Source organism: Carcharodon carcharias, chromosome 5 (assembly GCF_017639515.1).
Source record: "Carcharodon carcharias isolate sCarCar2 chromosome 5, sCarCar2.pri, whole genome shotgun sequence".
In the NCBI taxonomy this organism is placed as follows: Eukaryota; Metazoa; Chordata; class Chondrichthyes; order Lamniformes; family Lamnidae; genus Carcharodon; species Carcharodon carcharias.
The window spans coordinates 164,396,450-164,407,814 of NC_054471.1; positions in this window are offsets into that span (position 1 = coordinate 164,396,450).

Consider the following 11,365-nt stretch of genomic DNA (forward strand, 5'->3'; position numbering starts at 1 on the left):
ATTCTTGCTCCCAGTGTCACAGCAGCATATTCCAAGACCCAGGAGGCCAACAGAGAGCAGGGGAAGATGGACAACCATGGGCAGCAGGGGAGAGAGGAAACCAAGGTCAAAGGCTCCTCTGAACATCATGGAGCAGGTGAAGAACACAGTGCAGTGGAAAATTTTAAAGAACTAATCTCCTGGGCTGTTGGATGTTCCACTCAGAGGAGGAATCTCTCCCAAATGTGGGAAACTCTCTCTGAAAGCAGGTGTGGGAACACAACTTAGAATTCTCCCATTTATATGATGGAAGGTGCTGTATAATATGCTATGTTCCAAATTCATCTGAATTATGCTGTGGAATAGGGTTTGAGATCATTAGCAACACCAAAGTAGCTATGCAGGTTCTCAAAAGACAGGAGTGCATTCAGTACATCTCCTTTAATGGCTTTTCTATGTGCCTCATACAGGAAGCGCAGTTTCCCAAAAAGCTATGTAGAAGTTCCCTCTTTCCCTCAGAGACCCTCCCCACACTCAAGTTCGCAACACCAGATTCACAAATGTATGTCTTGAACAGAATAACCAACGAGACAAGTTTCTTCTGATAATTCATGATTGCTTTATTGAATTGCTTATAACCCCATAGTACAAAACCCAAAATTTAAACAACCTATTCCCAGTCCCCAACACAAAGTCACCACGACTTGGTTAAAACTTACAAAAACACAGGCAAAACACCACTTCCTATCCTGAAACCTTAAGAGAAAAAGCCCTCAGACCAATATCACCAAGATACAGCTGAAACAAGTTACAAGGTACTGGTAAAAAAACCAAGTTTTTGCCCCAAACCTTCGCAAAACCCTCAGACCAATATCACTTTGATTTGGCTGAAACTTACAAATCCCAACACGGCTAGTCTGTCGGTGTTGACTGTCGGCCTGAGTTAAGCTGACCAAACTCGACCCTTCTTCTGATTGCAGCCCAAAACCTTCAGGTCAGCAGCACCACGATATGGCTGAAAACACTTACAATCCCCAACCCAACTGGTCTGTCCGGTGTTGACTATAGGCCTGAGTCAAGGTGACCAAGCTTGACTCTTCTTCCATCTGTAGCCCAAAACCTCAAATCTGCTCTTCTTTTATAATAATTTAACTCAGACTTGTCAAAACATATTTCCTGTTGTTCCAATGGCCAGTTAGTTGATTCCACGCAAAGTCCAGACAAATGTTATCAGCTGCTACTAGTTGAAAAAAATACAGGGTTTTCAAGGGAAGATGTATCCAGATGAATATTATCAGTTCATTGTACAAGCAATTCTCCTGCTGTTTGAGGTGGTACAGTAACAGCACAGTTAGAGCACCTGGCTCCAAAGTTAATGATGATTTGAATGATCCTATTCCATTACTATTGCCTGTAGTGGTTGAATAATTCCTTGAGTGTATTGTATTGATGATATGTCCTTTGTGCCATTGTATTGGGTAATCAGACTTCTTGATCGTGTTAGTCAATGTCCAAACTCTTTTGATGAGTCACTGTGTTTTCACTAAATGTCCGAATTAACCCCTCGCTGCCCAGCCTTGTACTGCTGACTGCAGCTTATCTTTTTGGAATTTATAGTTCCAGTCATGAGGTCAAAACATCTCCGTGGGTTTGAAATTATGTTCCATAAATTTCCCAGGTTGGAGAGGATTCCGATCCTAGAGGTATCCTTGGCCTCCTTCTCTTCCTCTTCCCTCAGTGACATCATTCAATGCACAAGATCAGCTTAGATATTTATACAAATGCCACTTATCCCTAATTTTCCACAATTCCCCATTGATCCCTCACTTTCAAATTCTCCTTTTTCCCTGTCCTCAATCTTCCCTCTTCTCTCACTCATTGGTAGTCACCTGGCTTTTGGAACTTTCCATGCAACAGAGGCTGGCTGTAGCCATTGGCAAAAATAGTCAATGACAGTAAACCTATCCAAATGCAATGGCATTTGTAGATATCACAGAGAAATATAGAAATATTTAGAGCACAGGAGGCCATTCGGCCTACCACATTGGTGCTGGACCTATGGGCAGAACATCATATGATTGAACCTTTGGTCATACCTCTGGCCATAGTTGATTATTTCCACCTCCACATGATTCAGCAACATCACTGCTAAAAAATTTTAGTCAACTACAACTTGCATTTATATAGTGCTTTTAAATAGAAAAACATTCCAAGTTATACTTTTGTCCTCCTTTCCTCCCAATCTGCACTTTCCATGGTGGTGAGGGAACCAACTTGAGGGAAAATCTGACTTGACCTCGTCTTCATCAATCAATCTTTCAAACATGCATATGTCCATGAAAGTATTGGTAGGAGTGACCACCCCATAGTCCTTGTGGGGAAGAAATCTCATTTTCACATTGAGGATACCCTCCATCATATTGTGTGGTGGTGACACTGTGCTAAATGGGAAAGATTCAGAACAGATCAAGCAGTTCATCAAGTGGGGCGCTGTGGGCCAAAGCAGCAGCAGAATTATATTCAACCACAACCTGTAACCTCATTGCCTGGCATATCTCCGCTCCACCATTACCATCAAGCCAGGAGATTAATCCTGGTTCAATATAGAGTGTAGGACAGCATGCCAGGTGCAGCACCAGGCATACTTAAAAATGAAGCTGCAATACAGCACTACTTGCATGCTAAATAGTAGAAGCAGCATGTGATAGACAGAGCTAAGTGATCCCACACCATGTGGATCAGATCAAAGCTCTGCAATCCTGCCATATCCAATCATGAATGGTGGTGGACAATTAAATAACTGACTGCAGGAAGAGGCACCATCGTTAATGATGGTGGAGCTCAGCACATCAGTAAAGAGACAAGGCTGAAACATTTGCAACTGTCATCAGTCAGAAGTGCTGAGTGGATGATACATCTCAGCCTCCTTCTGATGTCCCCAGCATCACAGATGCCAGACTTCCGACAATTCACTTCACCCCACATTATATTAAGAAACGGCTGAAGCCACTATAAAGGCTATGTGCCCTGACAACATCCTGGCAGTAGTAGTGAAGACTTGTCCTCCAGAACTAGCTATGCCTCTAACCAAGCTGATCCAGTAATAGCTATAACACTGGTATCTACAAAACAATGTGGAAAATTGCCCTTTTTAGCCAGTCCATCAGGATTCAGGATGACTTACTTCCACCTCAGTTCCACAGGCTTGATGAGATGGCTGATAAGTACAATACATGATCTATAGACTAGGCTCCATGTGGGGCAGGTGGTGCTTGAAGGGTTTGTAGAAGGGTTGTTTGGATGTTCGTGGCGCTCCTTCCAATGTCTCAACTTCACCTCTGCATATTTCCGATTATGTCTCTCAATGTGTTTGGTGCCTTCCCAGATGAGCCTTCTCCATTTTGGTCAGTCACAAGCTAGGGTCTCCCATGAGTTGATGGGTTTTTTTGACCTCTTCATGATGCTTTGATGACATCCCTAAAGCATTTCCACTGTCCCCCTAGGGGTCTCCTTCTGCAATGAAGTTCTGAGTAGACTAATTGCACAGGGAGTCTGGTTTCAGGCATAAAAATGAAATATCCTGCCAGTGGAGCTAGTGTTGAGTGATTAACACCTCAGTTCTGGGTAGATTGGCTTGGGAGAGGATGTTGCTTTTGAACCATCTTTCTTGTCATTGGATTTGGAGGATTTTCCAAAGGCGCCACTTGTAGTACTTCGCCAGTGGTGTGAGGTGTCTGCTGTAGGTTGTCCAATTAAGCCTTTGAGGCACAGGGATCACTGCTGCCCAGTAAACCTTGACCTTAGTCTCAGGTTTGAGATCTTGGTCCTCAAATATGCTTTTCCTCAGTCATTTGAAGTCTGAGCTAGCACATTTAAGGCAAGGAAGAATTTCGCTGTCTATGTCTGCTTATGTCCAGAGGAGGCTTCCAAGATACAGAAAATGTTCCACATTTTCCATAATCTCACCATTGATTTTAATCAATGGGGGAAGGTGTTTTGCCATGAGAGCAGGTTGGAAGAGGACCTGAGTTTTCTGGGTGTTTAGTGAAAGACCCATTTTGTCATATGCTTTGGAGAAGGAGTTGACAACTACGTGGTGCTCAGTTTCTGAGTGAGCATGCACACAACCATTATCTGCATATTGAAACTCTATGACTGAGATCAGAGCGGTTTTGGTTTTGGATTGAAGGCATTGTAGGCTGCATTTACACAGCAATAACCTGCTCACCTGTGCTCAGTTTGGGTTCTGTCAGAGCCACTCAGCTTCTGACCTCATTATATTCTTGGTCCAAACATGGACAAAAGAGCTGAACTCAAGAGGTTAGATGAGAACGACTGCCCTTGACATCAAGGCAGCATTTGACCCAGTGTGGCATCAAGGACTCCTGGAAAAATTGAAGCGGAACAGCTCTCCACTGGTTGGAGTCATATGTAGCAAAATGAAAGGTGGTTATGGTTGGTGGCCAAACCCTCAGCCCCAGGCCATCACAAGAGTTCCTCAGGATAGTTCAGCTGTTCCATCAATTACCTTTTTTCCATCATAAGGTTAGGAGTGGGGCTGTTTCCCATGATTGCACATTATTCAGTACCACTTGTGACTCCTCAGATACTGAAGTAGTATGCATCCATATGCAGCAAGATTTGGACAATATTCAGGCTTGCGCTGAAAAATGGCAAGTGACACTTGTACTACACAAGTGCCAGGCAATTATCATCTCCATTAAGAAAGAATCTAACCATCTCTCCTGGACATTCAACTGCATTACCATTGCTGAATCCTCTACCATCAACATCCTGGGGTTATTATTGACCAGAAATTTAACTGGATCAACCATATAAATATTGAGCCCAAAAGAGCAGGTCAGAGGTTGACTTCTTGACTCCCCAAAGCCTGTTCACCATCCATAAGGCACAAGTCAGGAGGGTGAAGGAACACTCTCCACTTGCCTGGATGAGTGCATCTCCAACAACACTAAAAAAACTCAGCACCAACCAGGAGAAAGCAGGCTGCTCGACTGGCACTTCATCCACCACCTTAAAAATTCACTCCCTCCACCATCAGTGCACAGTGGCAGTAGTGTACTGGAGGCTGAACTGGAAAGGCTGTGAGATTGCACATGGTGCCACATTAATGCAGAAATGATATGAACGCGTGTACCCCCATGAGGTATATCTTTATTGTATTGACTATCGTACCATCTATTCTGCAAGATGCACTGCAGCAACTCAACGGCACCTTCCAAACCTGTTACCTATACCACTTAGATGGACAGAGGCAGCAGACAGCAGGGAACAGCACCTCCTGCAATTTCCCCTCCAAGTCACATATCATCCTGACTTGAAACTATACTGTCGTTCTTTCACTGTCACTGGGACAAAAACCTGGAATTCCACTCCTAAAAGCACTGTGGGTTACCTACACCAGATGAATTGCAGCGGTTCAAGAAAATAGCTCACTAGCACCTTCTCATGGGTAGTTAGGTATGAAAAACAAATGTTGGCCTGGCCAGCATCTTTCACATCTGAAGAAAGAATTTTTTAAAAAGCCCATTGTGCTTATGTCATTTATTTGCAAGATCTATTAGTCCCACTGGTCTGTCCCCATAGCTCAGGAAATGTTACCATTTCATGCATTTATGTTATGACCCCTGTAGAGCCCGATAACTTGTAAAATAAAGGAATCCTCATGGCTCTAACAGAAAGAAATCGATGTACAAGATTTCACTTTTTAAAACTTTTACTGCAAGAATTAAACCAAAATCAACATACTCAAACATTAATTAACAGGAAAATGATACTTCAAATAAAAAGGTATTTTTCACTTTAAATTATCAATACAACAAAGATATACCTCATGTAGCTTCAAGCGCTCACATCATTTCCACACAAATGCGGCACTATGTGCAATCTCATAGTCTTTCCAGTTCAGCCTCCAGTACCTAGGTTCTCTCGGTTTTTGCACTCAATGGATGGGGCCCTCAGTCACTATCATTGGCAGCCATATTTGGTCCTCGGATATGATTAACCCTGGACAGGCGCATGTCTATGAACCCTCTCTCAGTTGGATTTCAAATGTCCTGGTGGCACAGCTTTCCAGAGCTCCTTTGCAACCAACCAACACACTTAGTTCTCACACGATCTGGTCCTCTGGTACAAACACTTAGTTCTTTAGCATGCCTGAGCAACTCACACTTTATTCAGGATTCAGTCCCTTTTAGCTTGCTCGCACATTGCTTCATTAAGAGTGTTTTCTTCTAACTGCCAAACAGGAAGCTGATCTATTTGTAGAGAGCTTTGCTTGCTTCCCCTCATATGAATTCTGAGTTCAAAACTGCGCCTACTCAGGCCAGCTGCTGTATAAACTGGCTCGACACCACTACAATTAGCTTACATCTCCATAGCAACCTTGGCCAAAGTTTAACCTTTTTTTGAAATGATGTGATACCCAAGAAGTTCAATTGACCAATTAACCCCCCTTTCCAAAAATATCTTAGTTTCACTTTTGTCTTAAAGGGACATCTCACAAAAAGAATATACAGGTTTTTCCAAAGCACAAGTGTCAACACGTTATTCAATACTCTAAAGTTATTATTGCTTCTGTTTCTACCATCTTTCATGCAGTGCATTCCAGGTTATAATGAAAAGTAGAAATGAAATCTCATCTCCTCTCTGGTTCTTTTGTCAATTATCAGCACTGTGTCCTCTGTTAATGACCCTCCTTCCTGCTGGTGGAAACAGAAATGTAATAACAACCATCCCTGTTATCCCCCTTCTTAAAATTTTGAATAGCTAGGTTTCTTTGTTATTTTATGCTATTTTACAAGGTGAATTAACAGAACATTCATTTGTTCTCTTATAATATTTAAAACTCTGCCAATTCAAGGACACATCAGTACTTTTCTCATTTTCCTCTGCCTTTTAATTGTACTCATTTTTTTAACACTTTCTCATGTTGGCTCTGTGACCCTAGATGCCATTGCTCCTTTGCAATCTCCCATACAAGCACTTCTAAATAATATACATGGATCTTATTCTGCCTTTCCTGCTCCCACTAATCCTGATGTTGTTTTGACTTCCAGTTTCACCACTATGGAATCAGCACCTGAATTTGTGCCCAAAATAACTGTTGTTTGCTTCTGGTAATTTATTTAAGCAGCAACTTGTACCATTCTAAGAACTGCCCACACAATGCCAAAAGAGGCTCAATGGCATCAAGTAGAATGAAAGACTTTCCTCTTCCTAAAATTGAGGAAGTTGTAACTTTGGCCTTGGATATCACATGAGCTCTATCACCCCTGGGAAATCTGCCAGTCCGTAGCACTAGATGGCTTTAGTTTGTCTGCTTCCGTTGGTAAGCATATGAATTGCACAGCCCTCCTACATAAGGCATCACTGATTATCTGGATACAATAATGAGCAGCTGGCCTTTATAAATAGAGGCATTGAGTACAAAAACAAGTAAGTTATGATGAACCTTTAGAAAATACTGTTTCAGCCTCAAATGGCATACTGTATTGTATCCAATTCTGGCACTGCAATTTAGGAAGGATATGAAGGCTTTAGGGAGGGTGCAGAAAAGATTTGTGTGGATAGATTGGGGAAGCTGGGGTTGTTGAGAAGCTTGAAAGGAGATTTGATAGCCGTGTTAAAAATAATGAGGTGTCTAGACAGTATAGGTAGAAACTATTCTCATTGTTGGAAGAGTCAAGATCCAATAGACACAGACCTAAAGCAGTAGGTTGTTACAATCTGGACTGCATTGCCTGAGGGGATAGTGGAGGCAGATTTAATCATGATTTTGAAAAGGGAATTGGATGAGTGCCTGAAGGCAAAATATTTGCAGGGCGATAGGGAAAGGGCAGGGGAATGGGACTAGCTAAATTTCTCTTGCAGAGCCATAGGCTCAACAGGCTCATTCTATCACGTAACTATTCTATGACCTGATGCTACCTAGAAAGATCCAGTCAGAAAGAAATTTATAGTAAAAGTGACTTTGACTGGTACAATGGTTTTTTATATTCATTCTTGGGATGAACATAAGATAAAACTAGAATCTATTGCACAGAACTAATTGCCCTTGAAAAAGCGATGGTGAACTGCCTTCTTGAATACAAACTATTAACTTGCTGAACAAAAACAGAATTACCTGGAAAAACTCAGCAGGTCTGGCAGCATCGGCGGAGAAGAAAAAAGTTGACGTTTCGAGTCCTCATGACCTTTCGACAACTTGAGTTCGAGTCCAAGAAAGAGTTGAAATATAAGCTGGTTTAAGGTGTGTGGGGGTGGGGGGGTGGGGGGGCGGAGAGAGAGAGAGAGAGAGAAGTGGACGGGGGGGGGGGGCGGGGGTTGTAGGGACAAACAAGCAGTGATAGAAGTAGATCATCAAAAGATGTCAACAACAGTAACTTGCTGAGCTATTTCAGAGGGCAGTTAAGAGTCAACCAGATTGCAGGCCAGACCAGATAGGGACAAGAGATACTTTCCCTAAAGGATGAGTGAACCTAGATGGGTTTTTACAGCAATCTGGTAGTTTCATCATCACCATACTGATACTATTTTTTTATTCATGATTTACTGAATTAATTGAATTCAAATTCCCCATCTGCCATGGTCAGATTTGAACCCATATCTTCAGATCATTAACCTTGCACTCTAGATTACTAGTCTAGTAACATAACCACTATGATACTGTGTCTCTAATATTTCCCATGGTGGAAATGGCTTGCAGATCTTCATGGTCAAAAAAGTCTAAGCAAGACAACTTTTCTGTAGATCTTGGTGAGCATGCAGCCAAGAGACAATTCCATGATACCTCACTAAGAGTCTCCAATCTATCTTCATTCTCTTCTTTATGACATTATAGGGATGCCCACTGGAAAATCCACATCCCAACATAATGTATTATTTTGATCAGAGCTGACAGCTAATGTCCCAACTGAACCTTCAAACTACTGAAGAGATTGATTTGGAGGCAAAAGTAACATCAACCTTTGGTAGCAGCACACAAATTGGTAATTTATCAGCCTCAGGCATTAACTTTCTGTAGCTCCTGACATCATTTATAGTAACAGTAAGTTATCTGGGATGGAGAGTGGGGAAAATTAATCAGAGCTATGCCACCATAATCATTTACACAAGCCAGAACAAGCTTCCAGCTTACTCCAGTGGGGACTGGCACTTTCATTGTATGCTAATTCCAGTGTAGTTTTAAGCAGAGGATTTGAAGTAGTAACTTCCAGATAAAAACAAAAAAGCTGCGGATGCTGGAAATCCAAAACAAAAACAGAATTACCTGGAAAAACTCAGCAGGTCTGGCAGCATCGGCAGAGAAGAAGAGTTGACGTTTCGAGTCCTCGTGACCCTTCGACAGAACTTGAGTGAGAGAATTTGACTCACTCAAGTTCTGTCGAAGGGTCATGAGTACTCGAAACGTCAACTCTTTTCTTCTCCGCCGATGCTGCCAGACCTGCTGAGTTTTTCCAGATAATTCTGTTTTTGTTTAGTAACTTCCAGAACCTGTTTAACTTCATTTATCACTAAATTCCAGCCAAAACTAAAACAGAATAACCACATTGTAATTTCATGCCCAAGGGAGTTTAAGTTACAATTGGGACCTTTAAAAATGCTGTTGGCATCTTTTGAAGTGGGTTATTGGTACGTTGGTAATTTTCCTGCAAACATCTGGTTCATAAAGTAATTTAATCCAACTATTATAAAAACTGTTAACTCGCAAGCATTATGTCCATCAAGCAACTTTTGACATATATTGAACCTAATTGTCAGCATTGAATTAAATGCATTGCAATACTCAATATGTAGCAGGTATGTTTATTGATCATCAGCGCTACAGAAATAGTGGACTTTGCTTAGAGATCCAACTGCCTGCTCTAGATTTTAAAATGTTTACCCTGTCTACCTAATATAAATAAAATACAGAAACCTTCCCATTTTGTTATACTTGAATTTTTTTTAAAAAATTCTTCCATGGGATGTGGGTATCACTGGCAAGGTTAACATTTGGTGCCCATTCCCAATTGCCATTCAGGTGGTGGTGGTGAGCTACCTTCTTGAACCACTGCTGTCCATGTAGTGCAAGTACAACTACAGTGCTGTTAGGGAGTTCCAGGATTTTGATGCAACGAAGGTGAAAGAACGGCAAGAGTTCCAAGTCAGGATGGTGTGTAGCTTGGAGGGGAACTTGCAGGTGGTGGTGTCTCCGTGCATCTGCTGGCCTTGTCCTTCTAGGTAGTAGAGGTTGCAGGTTTGAAGGGTACCATCAAAGGAGCAATGGGGAGTTGCTGCAGTACACCCTAGATATAATACACTGCTGCCAGTGGTGGAGTGAGTGAATATTTAAGTTGGTGGGTGGGGTGCCAATCAAGCAGATTGCTTTGTCTTGGATGGTGTTGAGTTTCTTAAACGTTTTGTTGGATCCGCAATCATCCAGGCAAGTGGAGAATATTCCATCATACTCCTGAATTGTGCCTTATGGATGGTGGACAGGCTCTGGGGACTCAAGAGGTTAAGTTACATACCTCAGAATTCCCAGTTTCTGACCTGCTCTTGTATGGCTGGTCCAGTTCAGTTTCTGTTCAGTGGTAACCCCCAGGATGAAGGATTCAATTATAGCAATGCTATTTAGTGTCTAGGTGAGATGGTTAGACTCTATTATTGGAAATGGTCATTACCTGGCACTTGTGTTGCACAAATGTTAAATGCCACCTTTCAACCCAAGACTGAATATTGCCCAGACCTTTTAGCACATGGACACAAATTGCTTCAGGATGAGTCGTCACACATTGCACTGAACGTTGTGCAATCTTCAGTGAAAATTCATCAGCGAAAATCCCTATTTCTGAACTTATGATGGAAGATCATTGACAGCAGCTGAAGATGGTTGGTCCTAGGACACTTTCCTGAGGAACTCCTGCAGAGATGTCCTGGAATGGAGATGATTGATCTCCAACAACCACAACTGTTTTCCTTTGTGCTAGGTATGACTCCAACTAGTGGAGAGTTTTCCCCAATTCCCATTGCCTCCAGTTTTGCTAGGGCTCCTTGGTGCCACATTTGGTGCTACCTTGATGTCAGAGGAGGTGAGAGTTACTGCCCTTTAGTTCAGCAGTTTTTTTCCATGTCTGGAAGACTGTATTGAAGTCAGGAACTGAGTGGCTCTGATAGAACACAAACTGAGCATCAGAGAGCAGGTTATTGCTGTACAAGTGCCACCTGATGGAAGGTATCAAAACCACCTTCCATCACATTGCTGATGATTTAGAAGAGGCTGATGGAGCATTAATTGGTTGGATTGGATTTGTCCGGGTTTTTGTGCAGAGGATGTACCTGAACAATTTTCCACACTGTTGCACAGTACAGCTACAGCACT